Source organism: Heptranchias perlo, chromosome 18, assembly GCF_035084215.1.
Source record: "Heptranchias perlo isolate sHepPer1 chromosome 18, sHepPer1.hap1, whole genome shotgun sequence".
Taxonomy (NCBI): domain Eukaryota; kingdom Metazoa; phylum Chordata; class Chondrichthyes; order Hexanchiformes; family Hexanchidae; genus Heptranchias; species Heptranchias perlo.
This window is the reverse complement of record NC_090342.1, coordinates 38,928,339-38,951,035: the sequence shown is the minus strand read 5'-3', so window position 1 is coordinate 38,951,035 and position 22,697 is coordinate 38,928,339. Positions and strand designations below refer to the sequence as shown.

At 49.1% G+C, this 22,697-nt stretch overlaps 1 long non-coding RNA gene across 2 annotated transcripts in view; it reads left to right on the top strand.

Moving 5' to 3' along the window:
- LOC137334776 (uncharacterized) overlaps positions 1-17,753 on the top strand; it is a 52,691-nt gene extending 34,938 nt beyond the window's left edge. For both annotated transcript variants that reach the window (XR_010966235.1, XR_010966236.1), the window contains exon 3: positions 16,797-17,753. This is a non-coding gene — a long non-coding RNA (uncharacterized lncRNA). The remainder of the gene's footprint in view (positions 1-16,796) is intronic.
- The last annotated feature ends 4,944 nt before the right edge of the window (positions 17,754-22,697 follow it).

Here is a 22,697-nt window from a genome sequence, read left to right as displayed (position 1 = left end):
TCAGCAGCAGATGGGTTGAGGTAGGGGTGAAGGTGGGCGATATTACGGAGGTGAAAGTAGGCGATCTTTGTGATGGAGAGTATATGGAGTTGGAAGCTCAGCTCATGGTCAAATAGGATGCTGAGGTTGCAGCATGGTCCATTTAAATGAGGCTGAACAACCTGGTTCAACATGAGACAAGGCCAGGGAGAGGCATGGAATTAGTGGCAAGGGTACAGAGTGTGTGGCGGGGCCTCAGACAATGGGGTAGAAATTGGTGTGTGTGCTCCCACTTTTCGGGTGTAAAAGGGGCGCAAAGCGGACCAATTTAGCAGTGGGACGGCCTGCGCCCAATCTATGTTGGTCCCACTGCTAAATTCATGGGGTCCAATTTCTAGGTATCCCGGGCGGATGTATAAGACAGGCGTTAGGCCCCTTTGGAATATGGAACAGGCTTAATGCCTGTTTTAAAGGATCCTTTTTCAAAATTCATCAACAATGAGGCTGCCCCCTCAAGATTCTTCAGCAGCCGCCAACGATAGGTAAGTTTCCAAAAAAAAAAGCCTGCCTGGGGATCCAGGATGAGGAGGAGTGCTCTTCTCGCTCCACAGCAGTCCTGAGGACTGTTGCCAGCCAACCTTGGCCTACTCCCGATCGCTTCCCCCTCCCATCGCCTCTCCCCTTGCCTCCCCCCAATCCGATCGCTTCACCCTCCCACTCGCCAGCCCCCTCCCTAGCACCTCACTATCTTCCCATTGCCTCCCCCTCTCCTGATCTCCTCCCCCCTTCCAGTCACTTTTAAAAACATTTCATTAGCAGTGCCATGGGAGATCAACTCGTAAATGTAGTCCATATTGTTTCTTTCCTGTGTCTTCAAATCACTGGAGTAACATCATTTCAGTTCTGTTGTCCTGTGGCAGTAATAATTGAATTTAAATGGATTTATCAGCAGTTACTTACTAATTGTACTTAGTAGATTATTTCAGGATATTATTGAATCTAACTTTGTTACTTGTCCGGAAATACTTTCTAATTTGTTCAATTTCAAAAAAAAATTAATAGCGTCTGAAGTGCTCAGAGATATCCATCATGTAACTATATTTGATTACCAACAGTAGGGAAAATGTCAGTTACTCCATCTGTTGGTTAAAAAAAAATGCAGTTTAAAGAGATTACTGAAACAGATCTAAAATTGACAGGTATAGTGGTGGACAAGAGAAAATACCACCGAGCCACAGTGTCGATATAACAACAGCCACATCGCTACCAAGTCTACAATTGAGCAGGCTATAGAGCTGCTCAAGATGCGCTTCGGGTGCCTTGATCATTCTGGGGGAGCACTTCAATACACGCCACACAGAGTGGGACACATTGGGCTCGATTTTAGCAGGCCTGCGGGTTCCCAGCGGGTGGTCCTCCGGGAGCGAGGAAAACGCGGACGGCTAATTGCGTGCGTCCCCCGTGCAATCGCGGGATAATTGAACTGGTTAAGCCCTGCTTCCGGGTTCTCCGCTCACCAGCTGCGTGCCGGCCGGCTGCGCATGCGCAGTACCGTCGACGCGATGTAGGAGCTCCACTTAAAGGGGCAGTCTCCCAAAGCCCCTCCTGCTGCAATCAGTAGGCTACAGATGATGGCTCACCCGAGGGGAAAGGCTGCGCCACGTTTTTCAGACCTTGCGCTGCAGCTGATGCTGGAGGGCGTGAGGAGGAGGAGGGACACGCTCTTCCCCGCGGATGGATGCAAGTGCCCTGCCGCCGCCACCAGGAAGGCATGGGCAGAGGTGGCGGCGGAGGTCAGCAGCAGGGCCAACACCCCAAGGACATGGGAGCAGTGCCGCAAGCGCTTCAATGACCTCACTAGGTCTGGCAAGGTGAGTACACCAACGCACCCTCCCACAACCCGTCCCCACCATCACGCCAAACAGATCACAACCCCTCCTGCAGAGCCACCACAGCGCTCCCGCAGCAATCCTCACAGCTACTCACTCACCATCCTCGCCGTGCCCGCAAGTACCCACCGTCCCTGTCCCCATCCGAACACTACCACACACCCCAATCCCTATGCAATGGGATGGGCATGTGGCACACGCATCCTCCCATCCATCTGCCCCACGCTCAACCCACCCACACCGATGCTCGATGCGTCTCACTATGCAATACGCACCCACTCACGCATCTGTGTTTTGCCTTGACAGGAGAAGAGGAGCAAGAACAACAGGGAAAGGGCACGCACCGGAGGTGGCCCGCCGCATGTGGTAGACCTCACCGACGCAGAGGTGGAGGCGCTCGACCTCGCCCGCACGCGACATTGCCTGTCGGTGGCTGATGGCGAGTCTGTCGCTGCAGAAACGGCCGGTAAGGGAAAGCTGACACTCAACACTCATGATCGCGGGTGACCGTATCATCACCTGCCATCAGGCGCACCGTAAAGTTGGTGCACATGCCTCATAGTGCCCTCTGTTCTCTTGCAGGGCCGTCTGCGAGCGATGCGATTGAGGAGGGCGATTCCTCAGAGGACATGGCGGTCTCTGAGGGTGCATCGTCACATCTGAGCCAACCACCAGCGCAGAGACACGCACCTCGGTGGGTCCCCCTCGCCAACTAGTTGGGGTAGCACTTGGTGATTCACCGCGCACGAGTGAGCATGAGCAGACCCTGGTGGCAGGGGCAGCCGCGGAGGGTCCGCGTCGGTGGGAGCACTCATCTCCAGGCTCTGCTCAGCCGGACCCAGATGCTGAACCCAGGGGGCCACCAGTGAAAAGGAGAGTCGTCGAGGGGCACCAGCTAATTGCTGAGGTACTGGGAGAGGTGCTGCGCGCATTGTCCACAATTGCGCAGGCGATGGAGGAGTCCAACTCCTGCATGAGGGCATTGGTGGCGCAGGTACAGGAGGGTACCGGCGACACAGTGTCGCGGGTAGGTGCGGGAATGTCTGCGGTGGAGGACAGGCTGGCCTCCCTCGAGCGTCACGCACAGCTCCACATCGAGTCCGTGCAGGCCCTGACAACGGCTGTACGGATTCAGGGTGAGCAACATTCCGCCACCATAAACAGGCTGACGGATACACTAGGGGTGGCCTTGCAAGGCCTCACACATGCCATCCAAACTGCCGTCCAGCAGGGTGGAAGGGGTGATGTGGGCCGAGGCCACGAGAGGGGTGATGGTGACCGGGGACATGGAAGCGGGGACGCTTCTCAAGGCGCCCCCACGTCCCACCCGTTGCCCCCCTCTCAACCAGTACCCGCAATGGTGCCTCCTCTCCAGGTGGCCGAGTCTGCCCCTGCCCCGGTGCAGGAGGAGCAGTTTGTGGAGGTGCCCTCATGGGCACCGAAACCCAGGGGCCGTCCGCCCAAAGCATCTACCCGGTCAGGGCGAGAACAGGAGCAACCTGCCACTACCTCTGCTGGAGCCACAGGGGTAACACCACGTAGGGGTACCCACAAAAGAAATCCAAAGGCGTTATAAGCACAAAGGGAATGCACCAGGGTGTCTATTAATTCGTACACTTTTTGTTTATATTATCTCACATTGTACATATTAAATACTATATTCTCACCACTCCTGCCACCTCTCGTCCATTCTTCCGCGGCCTGTGCAATAGGTGCGTTCCGTGCAGGCCATCATGATGGCGAACACCTGCTGCCGCCCATTGGGCACACTGCTGTGGGTGCAGGAGTACTGGCAACAGTCTTCAGTGGAGGGGGCTGGTATGGCCCCTCGCATGTGCAGGTGAGGAGATGCGGGCCCCTCGCATGTGCAGGTGAGGAGATGCGAGCGCCTCGCACTGTCTGACTCTAGGAGAACCGTTGACGTATGAGTGCCTCCCTGGCCCGGCGAGTCGTGGTGCGGATCATCATCATCATCATCGTCGTCGTCGTCGTCGACACCATCACCATCACCATCATCGTCACCATCATCCCACCCCCACCCCCGCCGCCTCCATGTGGGTGGCGGGTGTGGTGTGGGTCACCTCCAGCGGCACCCCTCGCAGTAGTGCCATGTTGTGCAGGGCACAGCAGACAACTATGATTCGTCCCACTCTGAATGGTGTGTATTGGAGCGCTCCCCCAGAACGATCAAAGCACCTGAAGCGCATCTTGAGCAGCCCTATGGTCTGCTCAATTGTAGACCTGGTAGCAGTGTGGCTGTCATTGTACTGACGCTCCGGCTCGGTGATGGGGTTCCTCAGAGGCGTCATGAGCCACGTGTGTAGGGGATACCCCTTGTCGCCGAGGAGCCAGCCGTTGCCGGCGTTGGGTGCCTGGTGGATGGGCGGGACGGTGGACTCCCTGAGGACGAAGGCATCGTGGCAGCTGCCGGGGTATCTGGCGCACACGTGTAGGAATCTCTGGCGGTGGTCACAGATGAGCTGGGCGTTCATGGAGTGATACCCCTTCCTGTTGATGAACAGCCCTGGCTCATGCGGAGGTGCCCGTATTGCGATGTGGGTGCAGTCGATTACACCATGTACCCGTGGGAAGCCAGCCATGGCATGGAATCCAACTGCCCTCTCCATCTGGCTGCGCTCGTCCATGGCGAAGTTGATGTAGTGCGAGGCCCTGCGGAACAACCCATCGGTGACCTGCCTTATGCACTTGTGTGCAGACGACTGACAGACCCCGGTGATGTCCCCGGTGGCACCCTGGAAGGATCCGGATGCAAAGAAGTTGAGGGCAGTGGTGACTTTGACGGCGACAGGTAAGAAGATGCTGCTTGGTCCATCCAGGAGCAGCTCGTCGTTAAGGAGGCTGCAGATATCAGCGACTACCTGGCAATTGACTCTGAGCCGACGTATGCACTGCTCCTCGGAGAGGTCCATGAAGCTGAGCCTCGGTCTGTACACCCTGTGTGGAGGGTAGTGTCTCCTGCGACGCATCTCTCTCTGCGGTTGCCCTCCCTCCTGCTGTGCAGGTGGGTGTGCCACAGCACCGTGTTGGGGGGCTCCACGTCTCCGAGGCGGACGGCGTGGACTGCGAGGCTGCTGGGGCTGGTCATGCTGTTCGTCCTCCGAGGATGTCAACGCACCACCCATCTGGCAGGTGTTGGTCTGAGGGGTTGTGCAGGGTAGGTAGGTGGTTCCTCGCACTAGGGCTGCGGTTTCACGTCGGTCTGTCCTCTGGCTTGGCGGGGGGTGGTGGAGGGCAGGGGTTGCCCTACGTGACGCGGTGGCCTCCTGCGTGGGTGAGGGCTCTCCCACCCTGGAACACGACCGGTTGAAGGGAGACTGTTTCCCCCAGTGTGTGAAACTCACTGCTTTGAAGCTAAAATCCCACACTTCCTGTTTTGATAGCTGCTTCAGCTCATTTAATGACCTCAACAAGCAAGGTAAATACACTCAAGTGGAACCCCGCTGGCTTTAATTGCCTGCGGGATTCCCACCAGCGGGGCCTGCGCACGCAGCCCCGCACGTCAGCGCGGCACCCGGAAGTGGCCGGGATCTCGGCGCGATCCGGTCACGTGACTGGATATCGGGATTTTCGGGGCCCCCCCGCTGGAAACCCGCAGGAAACCCGACGCTAAAATCGAGCCCATTATAGTCGTCTGTTGTGCCCTGCACAACAAGGCACAACAGAGAGGGGTGCCGCTGGAGGAGGCCCCATCCACATCTGCCACCCATATTGAGGAGGAGGAGGAGGCCGAGGTGGAGGAGGACAGGGAGGAGAGGACGGGGAGGAGGAGCAACCCATGGGCAGAACAGCAGCTCACCTGGCTGCTCGTGAGGCCAGGGAGTCACTGATGTGTGAACGGTTCTCCTAACATCAGACTGTCTGAAGACTCCAGTCCTCATCACCTGGACAGAGGAGCGGCCACACCAGCCCCCTCCCCCGCCCCCTGTACAAAACAGTGGTGCAACTACACCTACACCCACTGTAGAATGACCCAATGGGTGGCATCAAGTGTGCATGTTCATGGTGAACCTCATGAAAGGGACTTATTGCACAAGCCAGTCAAGAATGGGCAATACGTGGTGATAATAAGAAGATTTATTGTGAATGTGAAAGAAAACAAATATAAATAAAAAACATGACAAATCGTCAAACACCCTTGTGCACCTTAGCCTTATGTTTACGGGAACCCCTACGTGGTGCTACCCCTGTGGCTTCAGCAGAGGTAGTGGCAGGTTGCTCTTGACCATGCCCTGACCGATGAGATGCTTTGCACAGACACCCTCTGGGTTTCGGTGCCCGTGAGGACCCCTCCAAAGATTGCTCCACCTGCACCTGTGCAGGGGCAGTCTCGAGCACCTGGAGAGGAGGCAGCACTGCGGGTACTGGTTGAGAGGGGGGCAACGAGTGAGACATGGAAGCGCTTTGAGTGACGTCCCCACTTCCATGTCCCCTTTCGCCACCATCCCTCTCCTGGGCCTTCTGGCATCTCTTCTCCTAACAAGGCAAAACACAGAGAGGTGTGATTGAGTGATGGTTGCATAGTGACCCGCTGCACGCATTGGTGTGGGTGGGGGTGACCGTGAGGGAGATACATGGGAGGGTGCGTGTGAGACATAGCCATGAGATTGTATGAGGATTGGGTTGCGTGGTAGTGTTCAAATGGGAACTGGGGCGGTGACTAAGTGCAAGCAACGTGAGGATGATGGCTGAGTGGATGTGAAGAGTGATGCAAGAGTGTTGTGGTGGCAGCGCAGAAGGAGTTGTGTGGTGGTGGAGGTGATGTGGAAGACAGAGTGTGGGAGAATGCGTAAGTATACTCACTTTGGCTGACCTGGTTAGGTCATTAAAGCGCTTCCTGCACTAGACCCAGGTTCGGGAGATGTTACTGCTGCTGGTGACCTCCTCTGCCACCTCGAGCCAGACCTTCTTGGTGGCAGAGGCAGGCCACTTCTTCCCGTCCGCTGGGAAAAACGTTTCCCTCCTCCTCCTGACCTCATCGAACAGCACCTGGAGTGAGGAGTCTGAGAACCTTGGAGCAGCCTTGCCTCTGGCCTGCTCCATGATCCAAAATTGGTTCTTTGCTGCAGGAGAAGCATTGGAGGACTGCCCCTTTAAATAGGGCTCCTCCTGCTGACAGCCTGTGATGCGGGTGCGCAGTGCGCCCACCGCGCAGGTCTGGAACGGGAAACCCGGAAGCCATGGTAAGTGCTTTCAATTAGGCTGCGATTGCGTACGGAGCACCCCGAATTCACTGGGCGCGTTACCCACGCGCCCAGTCGACCCCCCCGCTGCCAACCCGCCTCCCTCCTCATATCGGGCCCACTGACTCTGCCCAGGAAGGAAAGTGGAGATGGGTTCATTTGCTTATGTCATCACAAATGATCCATATTCCAAATACCGAAAACCTGCTAGACCAATGTCATGATAAAAATTCTCAAACTGCGGAAGGTACAGCTTTATCCAGAACCATGGACTTTGATTTGGTAAAATTGCTTATTGTTGCACAACAAAGAACTATAGTGTTGATTGCACTCTAGAACATGGGGAGGGAGAGCTGCAGACTATTGCCCACATGCAGGAATATTTTGTATTCTTTCCATGCCATTCCAATCCCTTTAATGACTGGAGTGACATGAATGCTAGCAGCTAGCTGTTCAATAGCCAAGGCAAAAAACAGGTTTTGCAGAGGACACCTGTGCTGATTGCCTTAAAGCAGTTCAATTGAAGGAGACACAATCCCTTTAATGACATGATAGTGGGGGCAGGAGGCGTGTCGATTCCTATGGAGCCCATGGCTAACCCCAGCAAGAAAGGCCACTCCATTCTGTCAAGCATCTTTTCTAAAGAGAAGGCAAGACTAGATTTACCTGACACAATGATGAGAAGCTGCCAGGCATTACCATGAGTGCATTCCACAAATAAAACCTGTCTGATGGGGTGAATTAATTTGGAAACCAAACTGCTCAGAGGAGTTGCAAGATTTTTGTAAAAATTTTGGAGTCATGACTAAGAGGAGAATTAGGAAAAAAGGAGCATTCACCGGGTCCTTGCCCTTTTTCAGTATCAACATCTCTCTAAGTGTTAGGGTGGGAGCAGTGTTAGTAATTTCATGAAACACTTTCAGGGGTATGGGAGGCAATTCAGTCATTGTTTTGCAAAAGTCAGTAGAGAAACCATCTGTGCTATAAGCCTTGTTAAGATTGAAGGGAACTTAGAATTTGGAGTACCTCAATAGTGGTGGGTGCATCCAAAGCCACAAAGTTTGGTTCATTCAGGCACATCAAGAGAGTGTGTACAGCGGGAGATGCTTTGGCTTCTTGTTTATACAACCAGCTAAACTCCCAGTTAACGTCTTTGGGATTCATCACAATCTGCCACAGTGCAAAACCGGGAGGAGCTGACTGATTGGCCCAGTTTATCTCTGTGCTAATAGAAATGAGTATTGGTATGTCAAATTAGTTACTCAATGCTTTATCCTAGGAGAGACTCTAGTTCTCTCTGGACTTCCGAAAGGGCAAGAAGGACCTCAAACACACAAATCCACAATTTCAATTGAAGCTGCCAAACCTGTGTTTCCTTTTTTATTGTGGGCAATAACAAAACTGTTGAGGCTGACTCCCAGGATGGAATAGATGTGGTCTCAGGGATATTGTGCTCTAAAAAAAATGTTCAAATTGAGGGTAATGGAAAAGGAAGTCATTGAGATGCCATCTACTCAACCTCCAAATATAATAAGTTTGAATAGACGTCAGGTGCAATTCCAAGATTTGAAGTGGGGGTGGGGAGGGGGTGGTGAAAGAGGCACATAATCCAAGCAAAAAATATTATGGAGGGAGAGAATACAGGTCTGCTTCATTCCCCCAGTGATTGCCTCTATACCCCTGTCATCTCCAGGGTGCAGTGGCACATATTCCAGAAGTTGAAACATTGAGATTTATACTTTTTCTGCTCAATGTGGGAAAAGCTGAATTAACCAGGACAGATTGATGAAATGCTCTCCAGATGCTGGTATCAGAGCACAAGTTTCCTACTTATTTAAGGGGATTTTATAAAATGCTCAGGTCCTTGCACTTGTAACCCGACTCGAGTCAACTGAGGCCCATGTTATGTGACCTGTCATTATCTACCCCTTTTATTGACCATTCCTGCTGATAGATGTCACAGCACCAGATTTACCACTGCGTACCACCCCCCCCCCAAAAACAGTTCTTGAAGAAAAAGATGCAAACAGGTTATATGAACAGTTAATTCTCAGTATAGCTTACTGACAAAAATGAGGTATTTTTGTTTTGGTTTGGTAGTTGCTTTTTCAAATCCAATCACAGAATATAAGCAGTTGTAAAAAATAACTGCAGTTCTGATTCTTGAACCAAGCTTACTTCAACACAATGTTGCATTATTTTGTTAATTATAGGCTGGAGAGAAATATAATTCAAACTTAAACACTGCGGTGTGATTGGTTCGATTCGTATGTGACTGACGGTTCGCCTTTCTAAAATTATCAGGTATTCAAAATCCTGGTAACTAGGACTTTTCTAGGATATAAAAAGTCCGATTCTGTCCAAGTTGGGAAGTAAACCAGGTAAGTTTAGTTTGAAACTCCTGAAAGAAAGGAAAAATCGGTTTGAATTTCCAAGACACAGTGAACATTAATTAGGCTCCCACAGTGGTAAGAAATTCAAAAGAAATACTATTATTTAAAAATTATTTACAAAGATTAGCTTATTTCTAACAATTGCAATCTTTTTATTATTTTGTCCACCTGAGGAGTTAGGCAGAAGGTTGTTTACTATAAATATACAAATGTATTATATAACTTATTTATATGCTTGTTCATATTTTGTAAAATAAATTCTCATCCTCAACTGTGTTGGAGCCCAACATGTAAGACAAGGCTGAAGTGTTTGCAAGTGATTTCAGCCAAAAATGCCAGCTGGATGATTCTATTTTGCCTCCTCCCAAAGTCCCCAGCGTCATAGATACTAGTGTCCATCCAATTTGGTTTACTCCACATGACATTAAGATGCAGAAAAGTGGACTGGACACAGCCACCCATTTACTGGAATGAGTCTGGTAGACCAGGCTCCTGCCAAACATCCATACCAGACCCCTATCTGCTCATCTGCATCAGCTCCTGAACTTTCCTGCCTGTCATATTGTTTACACTAGATGCAAAATTGTAAAAGTATTCCATTACCTCACACCCTATCCCTCATCATAATGGCCCCAAAATGCACCAAAAACAATTTTTGCATTTTACAATTATTTCGTTACTCTATTATATGTTTGATCTTTTTCCTTCGTTTTGAGGTTTATTCAAAGTTTTTTTTTCTGGCTGCTTTTCATCGACAGTCTCAGTCACAGCCAGCAAATGAAGAGTTCCTGAGACTGAACACACAATGCAGCTTTTAATAAATAATAAATACCAGATTTCCAGACCCCCTCCCCTCCCCACCATGGATCACCAGGTAAATGTGCTAACTGGTGCTGAGTCACACACATTGAGAAATACCAGTTTTGATCCTTGCTCAGTGCTGAATTAATTGATCTCAGCCTGGGCAGCAGTGGTCTCAGTGACCTTGGGTTAAAAAGGAGTAAAAATCAGCCAGGATTGCCACTCCTAATTGTTATCCAGTGCACATGAGGTAAAGATAGAATTGGTTTCAATTAGTTTTCTCCACAGTTGAATAGACTATTGACACTTAGGGCTTGATTTTCGGGTGAAGTAGTGGATGCATTGGGGGCGGGCGGGGGGGGGGTGGAGGTGCTCCGAAAATTGCGGAAATCCTGAGCGGGTTTGGAGCCCGGCTCCAACCTGCAGACTTCTGGGTTCCCAATTAACGCGTCTGGGTGCGTGCGCGCCTCCTGAATGCGGAAGTCCCACCGGCAATTAAAGCCGACGGGATGATACTTTTGCATAGTTATTGAGCTAGTTGAAGTACTTGATTGTCTCCACATTTTGGCAGGGGTGTGATTTTGAAGCATCCTCAGCATGTTTCCGGTGCTGTGGGAAACATTCCCTGTTGCAACAGACGTATTTCAGCCAGCAGCCAGTGGGTGATGCAAATGCTTATTTGACAGATGGGGAGAAAACCTCATTTATTGCAGCAGGGCACTCTGACACTTCTGACAAAGTTTTGGCTGCAAGATTTTTGTGTTTTCACTCAAAATTCTTACTTTCCACCCAGAACTCTGCTGTGCAAACATATTTAACTACTTTGCGGACCCCTCAAACTCACACCGTCAGGATGGGGAGCGCCATGGCTGCATTCATCACTACATCCGAGGACGAGTAACATCACCAACCTCGCCAGGCTCTGGTCTACCTCCGCTACGTGGAGCTCCACAACACAGTGCTGCACCACAGGCACCTGCACAAGAGCACGGAGGGCAACAACAGAGAGAACACCGTTGCAGGAGGCAGTACCTTTCCAACAGAGTCTACAGACCAAAGCTCAGCTTCCTGGACCTCTCTGAGGAGCAGTGCATACGGAGGCTCAGAGTCAGTCGCTAGATGGTCGCAGACATCTGCAGCCTCCTTTGTGCCAAGCTGCTCACGGCTGGGCTGAGCAGCATCTCCTTACCTGTCGCTGTCAAAGTCACCACTGCCCTCAACTTCTTTGCCTCCGGATCATTCCAGGGTGCCACTTGGGACATCTCCGGGGTCGCTCAGTCGTCTGCATACAAGTGCTTGTTTCGCAGGACCTCGCACTACATCAACTTCCCCATGGACGACCTCAGCCAGACGGAGAGGGCAGTGGAATTCCACACTGTGGCTGGCTTCCCACGGGTGCAGGGTGTAATCGATTGCACCCATATAGCAATACGAGCACCTCCACACGAGCCAGATCTGTTCATCAACAGGAAGGGGTATCACTCCATCAACACTCAGCTCGTTTGTGACCACCACAATTAGGATTCCTTCATGTATGCGCCAGATTCCCTGGCAGCTGCCACGATTCCTACATCTTCGGGAATCCAAAATCCCGCCCCTCTTCCACGCACCGAACATCCTTAAGGGCTGCTTCTCGGAGACAAGGGATAGCCCCTGCATATGTGCTCATGACACCTCTGAGGAACCCCATCACTGAGCAACAGCGTCGATATAACGACAGCCACAATCACCACCAGGTCTACAATTGAGCATGCCACAGGGCTGCTCAAGATGCGCTTCGGGTGCCTTGATCGTTCAGGGGGAGCGCTTCAATACACACCAGACAGAGTGGGATGCATTATAGTCGTGAGTTGTGCCCTGCACAACATGGCACAACAGAGACGGGTGCTGCTTGAGAAGGCCCCATCCACATCTGCCATCCACATTGAGGAGGAGGTGGAGGAGAAGGAGGAGGAGGGGGAGCAACCCATGGGCAGAGCAGCGACTCACCTGGCTGCTCGTGAGGCCAGGGAGTCACTGATATGTGAACGGGTTCTCCTAACATCAGACAGTGTGAAGAGTCCAGTCCTCACCCCACCTGGAGAGATCAGTGCCCATGCAAGCCTCCCCATCCCCCCTCCCACCCCTCCTTGTACAAAACAGTCCTGCAACTACACATAACCCACTGTAGAGTGACCCAATCGGTGGCAACAAGTGTCGGTGTTAATGGTGAACATCATGAAAGGGCCCTATTACAGAAGCCAGTCAAGAATGGCCAAGACGTGGCAGTAGTGGTGACAATAATAATATTTAATGTGAGTTTAACAAAAATCAAATCCAACTGTCAAACACCCTTGTTCATATCCTACGTGCTTACAAAACCTTCGCCTTTCGCTTCTGACTACTTCTACATGGTGTGCATCCCCTATGGCTGCAGGTTGCTCTTGTTCATGGCCCTGACCGATTAGATGCTTTGGGGCCTATGCCCTCTGGGTTTGGTGCCTGTAAGGGCCCCTTCAAAGACTGCTCCACCTGCACCTGTGCAGGGGCAGACTCAGCCACTTGGAGAGGAGGCAGCATTGCGGGTATTGATTGAGAGGGGGGGAACAGATGAGATGTGGGAGCGCTTTGAGTGCGTCCCCACTTCCATGTCCCTTTTGGCCATCATCCCTCCCCTGTGCCAGATCTACACTGCTCCTACCACTCTGCTGGACAACAGTTTGAAGGACATGTGCGAAGCCTTGTAAGGCCAGTGCTAATGTATCTGCCTGCCTATTTAAGGCGGCAGAATGTTGCTCATCATGAGTCCGAACGGTCGTTGTCAGGGTCTGAATGGACTCATTTGTGAACCGTGCTTGAAGCTCAATGGAGACTAGCCTTCTCTCCATCGCAGACATTCTGCACTTACCCGCGACAGTATCTCAGAGATGCCTGCACATCCCTGTGATAGTATCTCAGGGAGATGTTCATGTCCCTGTGACACTATCTCAGAGATTCCCTCCATACCTGTGCCACCATTCCACTCATGCAGGAATTGGACTCCTCCATCCTCTGCGCTATTGTGGAGAATGTGCGTGGCACCTGTTCCAGCACTTCGCAAATGTGCTGATGCCCTTCGATCATTCTCCTTTTTAAAGGATGGCCCCCAGGGTTCATCATCTGTGTCCAGCTGAGCAGAGCCTGGAGAGGAGTGCTCCCACCGACGTAGACTCTCCGCAGCTGCCCCTGCCACCAGTGTCTGCTCATGCTCGTGTGTGGTAACTCACCATGTCCTCTGAGGAATCGCCTCTTGCCATCACAGCGGTCGCTGAAGGCCCTGTAAGAGAACAGATGGCGATATTAAGCATGATCACAGATGTGTCATGTTGCGATTAGTATACTGAGGTGCTGAAGATGGGAAGATGGCAAGGCATGTTAACATCAATTCATATTGTGTGTGCCAAACGTTAAAGTTCTGTCACCAGACGTTTGTCAGGTGGCAGTCTCGGCATCCCCGACGGACAGGCACGCAAGGTTCTGCTGAGCTCCAGTGCTTCCTGCTCGCGTCTGTGAGGACAACGATTTGTTGCAGCCCCCTCTCGGTCCTCGCCCTCTCCCGTGCATTCTGGGCTCTCTTCTATAAGGGGAGAAAGTACAGATGCGTGAGTGAGTTTGGTGACGTGGCCAATTGATGAATGCATTGGCTTGGGTGCAGCTGACCGTGAAAAAGATGCATCAGAGGGTGAGTATGAGACAGAGCTGTGACATTGTATGAGGATTGGGTTGAGTGGTAAAGGTGGGTTTACTAATGGGGAGGTGAGGAAGTGCAGGTACGTTGAGGATGAGCTTTCAGTGTGTGTGAGGAGTAATGTGATAGAGGTAGTGTTAGCAGTGCAGAATAAGTTGGGGAGTGGGGGCGGGTGACGTGGAAGACGGAATGTAGGAGAATCAGTAAGTGTACTCACTTTTGCTGACTTAGTTAGGTCACTGAAGCACTTTCTGCACTGGATCCAGGTACGGGAGATTGTTGCTTGCTGCTGGTGACCTCCTCTGCCACCTTGAGCCAGGCCTTCTTGGTGGCAGAGGCAGGTCACTTCCTCCCGTCTGCCGGGTAGAAGGCAGCCTGTGCTGCTCCATTGTGGTGTGTGGGTGTTTGCTCCAGGAACAGCCATTGGAGGACTGCCCCTTTAAATAGAGCTCCTCCAGCTGACAGACTGTGATGTGGGGTGCGCAGTCCGCCCGCTGCGCAGCTTCGGACGGCAAACCCAGAAGCCGCTCCAATTGACTCGTGATCGCATGGGAAATTGACATTTTTTATTGGGCGGGTTACCCACGTGCCCAATCACCATCCCCGCCCCCCCGCCACCCCCCCCCCACCCCGCCCCCGCTGCCATCCACCTCCCTGCTAATATCGGGGCCTACTGTTCAGAATCACATGGCACCAAAATTTGGCTATCACACACAAAATTGTAGCTCAACATGAGTCAGCACCTTCAGGAGTGGGGTGTACACTGGGAAAATTTAACACATTTCTCCATGTGATCGACTGGTTTGATCAATGATAGTAAATATTAACAAAACTTAAAATACTGATTACTACCAGTACTGGTTAATAAAAAGTCACAAATAAATAATGAAGTCTTTAGGGATTCCTTTTATTTTGAGCTTTTCAAGAACTTCAACCTGGGACACGATACCTTCATCCAAACCCAAAACTTAAATTGCTGTTTTTGTTACCTTATCTTTGCAAGTTGCATCTCTGAAAAAGGTTCACCATCACTATCCGGTTTTCTGGATCGGTCGAATATGTGGAAAGAGTTCCAAAGTCTGTGTATACAAAGAATGATAGCTTTTTATGCAGCAGCAACAGGCACCAAACTAATAAAAGGGCACCTGTAAAGAGACATGAAGTGCAAACTTCAGTCACTGGATTAATAGCCCGGGGAGAGATATCACGGGGGGGGGAGGGAGGGGGGCCGGGGAACGAGCTCACAGTGAGGGGGGAGCAAGATCACGGGGAGGGAACGAGATCATGGGGCGGGGGAGGAACGACATCACGGGGGGAGGAACGACATCACGGGGGGAGGAACGACATCACGGGGGGGGAACGACATCACGGGGGGGGGCGGAAAACGAGATCAGGGGTGGGAACGAGATCAGGGGTGGGAACGAGATCAGGGGTGGGAACGAGATCACGGGGGGCAGAACAAGATCACAGGGGGGAAACGACATCACGGGGGGGGAAACGACATCACCGGGGGGGGGGGGGGGAGGACGAGATCACGGGGCGGGGACGAGATCACGGGGCGCGAACGAGATCACGGGGAGGGAACGAGATCACGGGGGGGGGAAACGAGATCACGGGGGGGGGAAACGAGATCACGGGGGGAGGAAACGAGATCACGGGGGGAGGAAACGAGATCACGGGGAGGGGAAACGAGATCACGGGGGAGGAACGAGATCACGGGGAGGGGAAACGAGATCACGGGGAGGGGAAACGAGATCACGGGGAGGGGAAACGAGATCACGGGGGAGGAACGAGATCACGGGGAGGGGAAACGAGATCACGGGGAGGGGAAACGAGATCACGGGGAGGGGAAACGAGATCACGGGGGAGGAACGAGATCACGGTGGGGGGAACATGAGATCACGGGGGGGGAAATGAGATCACGGGGGGGGGAAACGAGATCACGGGGAGGGAACGAGATCACGGGGAGGGAACGAGATCACGGGGGGGGGGGGGAATGAGATCGCGGAGGTGGGGAACGAGATCATGGGTCACTCGTGCTCCTCCTGGCCCACAAGCAGTTCTGGAAAAGCATTTACCAGCTGGATCCGGCAGTTCTCGCCACTCTTCAGCTGCCGCTTTTCTAGAGCCCTGGGAAACGCCGCCCGCAGCCGTTAAATGTAAAGGTCTGCCAAAATATGAGGCACACAGCCTCATTAACATATTTAAATTACTGGCCCGCCTCTCGTGATCAGGTTACTCGCCCACCCCTAAACCCACCTCTGTTAAAACCTGAAGTGCGCGTTCAAGGCAGGTTGGGAATTGGGTTTCAGATTTTTGAAATTTTAACCTAACCCCCCTAACTTCAATGCCCAGTTCGGGAATAATGGGAAAGCAAGACTGCCAGCAGTGCCTGAAAAGCAGACGGACTGGTGACAAGGTCATTGGCAGTGGAAGGAAGAAAAGCTGGCTCAGTAGGTAAAACAAAAAACACCTTATAGCTGTGTGTTTGGGAGGCACAACAGAACAACAACTTGCAACAACTCAATCTTCAGTATCAGCCAATATGCTGTCCACACATGTTTCAAACATATTACTACTGCATCGCTCAACCTTGCCAGCACTTTCATCTTCTTTCCCCTTTGGATTATTGGTATGCATGATAAGTAATGGAAAAGCTGTAAAGTTCTATGATGGTTTGATATGGGCAGTAATAAATGTGGGACAGATTGACAGGTAACATTTGTGGCATGCATACTTGGAATACCTAACTGGTAAATAGCTGTTGAGTCGTCTTACCTTGGCAGCTTCATTAAGATGTGCCATTTTCTTCCATATCTGTTTCCAGATTCTGTGGCTGCTGTACACAGCATTGATTTTGGCTGCTGTCTACTCTCAGTGTACTGCATTGCTGTCCTCTGGTGATGGTGCCCTGAAGTGCCAAACAGAACCTTCACTTTATCAGTCATCAAATGAAGGGTTGGGTGCTGTGTTGCCCCATCACTTGACAAAGGAGTCAATGCAATAAAACCAATGGAAGATCAAAGTATCTGGAAACAAAATCTTCACCGATAGAGAATGGACAGAGTAAACAAGATGAGAAGTGGCACATGTTAAGTATTATGGTCAAGAGCATAATTGAGTCGTTTGATCAGGCAACAGAGTAATCAGACCCATAGATCAGTGAATCCAAGGGTGCATTTATAAGTTTAGTGTTAGTACAAAACACATTTTCTCTTCCTTACTGATGCTAAACTTGAGGTGTAAACCCAGAGTCAGGGCCTTACCCAACTGAACAAAGCAGAGTGAGACTGAGTCCCTTGAGACAGCAATCTGGGTTTGACACTGCACAGAGTATAAATCTAGTATAGTGGCACACCTGGTTTACAATGTGCTCAGGGGCTATGTTTGATCTCCTGGGCATTTTTGAAACCTACCTGACTTTAATTTGAATACCTAGAGAGCAGGAATTCTCCTCTCCATGCTCTCTAAATGTTTAAATTTCTAACTGCTAGGGAGAGCTCCGTACATGTATCCAAGGCAGGATGAATGGTGTATCAGCAAGGCAGGAACCAAACAATGTAAACCACTCTCAGACCACTAGCTGTAGTGTAAATGCAGCTGAGAGAATTGCGATTTGTTTTAAAGCTGCAGAAATACTTTTTCAGCTCTCTATAGGTCAAATGTTAGGTGAACAAACATCAGCCTATAAATAATCTGTGATTTGGGATAAGTAACATACTGTATTTGAATGTGATTCTGATAATTATGCTTTAGTAATTAAAGACAAACAAAAACACTTAAACTGGAGTTTCTTTTGATTTCAAATTTATTATTTTTAAAGAAAATACCCAATAAGTACAACACATAACATCCACCCTTCCAGTCCTGATGACTCGGTGAGTTTATCCATTCAGACCCAGGAAAGTCCCACGTTCAATGCCCAATCAGGACTGGGTTCACTGATCCCAGCCGGGGCCACAGTCACGGTACTATCATTGACCTAAGCTCTGCTGGCTTAGAGTGGGGAAAATCATCCAGGATGCCCACTATCTGATCACTATCCAATGATACCTGTTGGAAGCTGGACATCATCGCACTCAGCTGTGAAGCCTCACAGGCCAAAGGTCTGCTGGTCATCATCAAGGCTCACACATCAAGAATAACCCCTTTGACGAGGCACTTGAGGTTACACCATCACTTCTGAAACCAAATCCCAAGCAAGGAGTCAACACTTCAGGAGCAGAAAGGAAGTGAGGAAATTGACAAGAGAAAAAGGTTGGTGAGGCAGTGGGGGGGAGCGAATGTATTGATCCCAACATGCACTGTGTCTTGAAATAATTTGTGTGAAAACTTGAGTTTTAATACAGTCTGATAGTTCTGAATGTAAGTGAATTATTGCAAGTTCTATACAACATATGCATATAAATAACTAATCATTGAGCTTTACTGTGAATCTGGATATCTGGAGTGTCCAAAGTGGGAAAGTATTTGGCTCTCCATCTCAGATTGCTTCACTTTAATGAATACAAGAATTCACTAGAACATTGTTCAGTTTATATTTGAAATTATTTGTACCATTGTGCTTGCATATTTGTCTTCATTATTTTTCAATAACAAAATACAGATGGTACTCTTCAAGTGAAACAATCGATTCAGCAGGGCTTTGGAATGTGCAGTTTGTTTTTTTGTACTACTAGATTTCTTATGGCATTGCTCAGGGACAAAAAAAGAATAAAATTTGCACTGTCAAAGCCAAGAGTCCCTTGCATGTACCGCTCAATGTGCTCGGATGGATGGTCTCCCCACTGCTCCTTCCTTTTCTCTCATGGTCCATCACTATTCTTCTTAGACCCATAACTCTCCCCTCATACACAGGCTGAGACTTGTGTGCTCACAATTTCACTGAGTTTGGGTGATGCTCACTGTTCTATACACGGGGCGGGGCGTGCCATCATCCTCACAAACACTATCCCCACTCACACAGCTGCCCAGATCCCTTTGTGTACAACAGAAACAGGGTGAGATTAAAAATAATTAAGGATAAAAAAAGTGAGATTCTATTTGACTCTGAGATGAGCTTCCGACCCCACATCCTCTCCATCACGAAGGCTGCCTACTTCGACCTCCGTAATATCACCCGTCTCCACCCCTGCCTCAAAGCATCTTCTACTAAAACCATCATCCATGCTTTTAGAATCATAGAATGGTTACAGCACAGAAGGAGGCCATTCGGCCCATTGAGTCCGTGTCGGCTCTATGCAAAAGCAATCCAGCTAGTCCCACTCCCCTGCCCTGTAAATTTTTTCCTTTCAAGTACTTATCCAGTTCCCTTTGAAAGCCATGGTTGAATCTGCCTCCACCACCCCCTCAGGCAGTGCATTCCAGATCATAACCACTCACTGTGTAAAAAAGCTTTTCCTCATGTCACCTTTGGTTCTTTTGCCAATCACCTTAAATCTATTTCCTCTAGTTCTTGGCCCTTCCGCCAATGGGAACAGTTTCTCTCTATCTATTCTGTCTAGGCCCTTCATAATTTTAAATACCTCTATCAAATCTCCTCTCAATCTTCTCTGTTCCAAGGAGAACAATCCCAACTTCTCCAGTCTATCCACATAACTAAAGTCCTTCATCCCTGGAATCATTCCAGTAAATCTCCTCTGCACCCACTCTAAGGCCTTCACATCTTTCCGAAGGTGCGGTGCCCAGGACTGGACACAATACTCCAGTTGTGGTCGAACCAGTCTTTTATAAAAGGTTCATCAGGACTGCCTTGCTTTTGTACTCTATGCCTCTATTTATAAAGCCCAGTATCCCGTGTGCTTTTTTAACCGCTTTCTCAACCTGCCCTGCCGTCTTCAACGATTTGCGCAGATATATCCCCAGATCTCAATGTTCCTGCACCCCTTTTAGAATTGTCCCCTCTAGTTTATATTGCCTCTCCTCGTTCTTCCTACCGAAATGTATCACTTCGCATTTTTCTGCATTCAATTTCATCTGCCATGTGTCCGCCCATTTCACCAGCCTGTCTATATCCTCTTGAAGTTTATCACTATCCTCCTCACTGTTCACTACACTTCCAAATTTTCTGTCATCTGCAAATTTGGAAATTGTGCCCTGTACACTCAAGTCCAAGTCATTAATATATTAATGTTATATATTAATATAATTATATATTTTGTTACCTCCAGATTCAACTATTCCAATGCTTTCCTGGCCGGCCTCCCATCTTCCACCCTCCATAAACTTCAGCTCATCCAAAACTCTGCTGCCTGTATCCCTAACTTGCACCAAGTCTCATTCACCCATCAGCCTTGTGCTCAATGAAATACATGAAATACACTGGTCCTGCATTGCCTCAATTTTAAAATTCTCAACCTTGTGTTCAAATACCTCCCTGGTTTCACCCATCCCTATCTCTGTAACTTCTTCTAGCTCTATAACCCTCCAAGAACTCTGCATTCCTCCAATTCTGGTCTCTTGTGCATCCCCACTGTTAGCGGCAATGTCTTCAGCTGTCTAGGCCCCAAGCTCTGGAATACCCTCCTTAAATCTCTCCGCCTCTCTACCTCTCCTCTTTTAAGATGCTCATTAAAACCTACCTCTTTGACCAAGCTTTTGGTCACCTATCCTAATATCTCTTTATGTGGCTTGGTGTCAGATTTTATCTGATAACGCTCCTGTGAAGTGCCTTGGGACTTTTTAATTCGTTAAAGGCACTATATAAATACAAGTTGTTGCTGTTGATTCAAGTTATGGAGACATGAGCACAATCAGGACAGTAACTCATCTATAATGTGGTTCTTGGTTATGATTGGACTGTGTATAATCCCATATGGCTAGCATAGACCAATTAGAAAGGAACTCTACAATGCTACCTTCAAACATTCCAATAGATACAAAACGTATTAGTTACATTACTTAACATAACAATAGATTACAGCCAGAGATGACTGTAACTTTACAGTAGCAGAGGGTGAGTGTCTGGTCTTCAATGTAAGCAGCAACACTGTTTAGTGTCAAATGCACTACATTACTAGTCCTTACACAGTTAACTACCATGACTGCTTTTTCTCCTGGTTCTGCAAAATCATTGCATCTTGATTGGTCCAGCAGTGACCAAAGAAAAACACCTTTCCTACAATTATACAAACATAAATCATTTTATTAGATCGATAATTTTCCTTCTTTTTCTGTCCCTTACACCACTGACCATTTTCCGGCCTCTAGCTATGCTGCTCTTGAGAAGACCTCCAGAAAATACACAAAGGATGACCCAGAGTGATTCAACCATCAAATTTTCCTTACTGCGTGGAAGTGTCTTGCCCATGTTCACTGCCTTCCCTGACATTACACTTGAGATCAGGAACTCAACACATGGAGAACTTGGGCGTGAGCCTGCAACCTGCCACACCACAGCATAGTGTATTGGACACCAATGAGTTAAACCACCCTACCATCCACTTCTGAACTGCACATAGTTGCCACATATTAGTGACAAGCTACTTCTGCATGAATTTGTTGCTCTCTCCCCTCACCTGCCAATGCCACTGAAACAACAGGTAAAGGTCTTGCACCTAATTTTACAAACTGGCTGAATTGGGATTAGCCTTATTCCTTACAGCACATATTTAATGTAACTGGCTGTTTCAAAGTTCTAATAGCATTGACTATAAACAGGCAATGCTCACGTTACCTCAAATGGATTTTTAAAATTATAAGACAAAAAAAATTATTTCTGAGTGGAAAACTGGACTACAAACATCATTGCAGGAACTCTTAAACTTGTGTTTTCACAAACTATTTGAAAGTCATCCCATGCAAATTACAATGATGTTTCTTTGGTGTGAGTGAGCATTATTTAGAAACATCACCAGAAGTGACACTCTATGGGGCATGTTCAGGTCATGGCTAAGATTGTACATTGTACATTGATCCATTATCTCAGGATGCCAACAATGCAGCCACACTGGGTGTTCGGCAGGTTTGGTGAACTTTAAGATATCTCTCATGCAAGTGGCTGCCAGACAAAATAATCTCCCATTACTTATTTGAAACTGTACACTTACATTTTCTCCTCTCATCTCTCATAAGTGAGACAAGCTCACTATAAACAAAGAAATCAATATGGAACAGAGCTGTAAAATCAACCCATTCTTCTTCATTAAACCAAAAAATGGGCTCCAGCCTCAACCCTGGACCCATGGCTTCTGATGTGGAAAGAAATGGTGCGCCTGGGGATATCTAAAAATCACTACCTTTAAGAGAATACTCACCCCTTAGAAAAATGAAGAATCGGTTCATGTCAACCTCCAACAAGTGGGAGAGCCATGAATGACCCACCTAATCACGCCACCTACAGAAATCACTCCAAAGGAGGGTTTCCAGGTTATTCCACAGAAGGGAGCGGCAGACAAACTTTATGGAATACGAAAACGGTGACATATATCTTGCCAGACTAATGTGACTTCATCCAAATTGTGTTGAGCCTTAATCAGATTGACAATTTCTATCTGAGGATTCTCATTGGGTGGTCTTATCCTATAGGTCTTCATCACTTTAAAAGCAGTAACTTGCAACCTTCAGCTGTGGGAAATTTGAGTATTACTTTTAAAATTTTTATTCTGTTGGTGCTCCAACATGCTATGCATTGGGGTTTTGCAGAATTGGCAAAGAAAAAAAAAATCTCCTTATAGAACAACAACTTGCATTTATATAGTACCTTTAACGTAATAAAACGTCCCAAGGC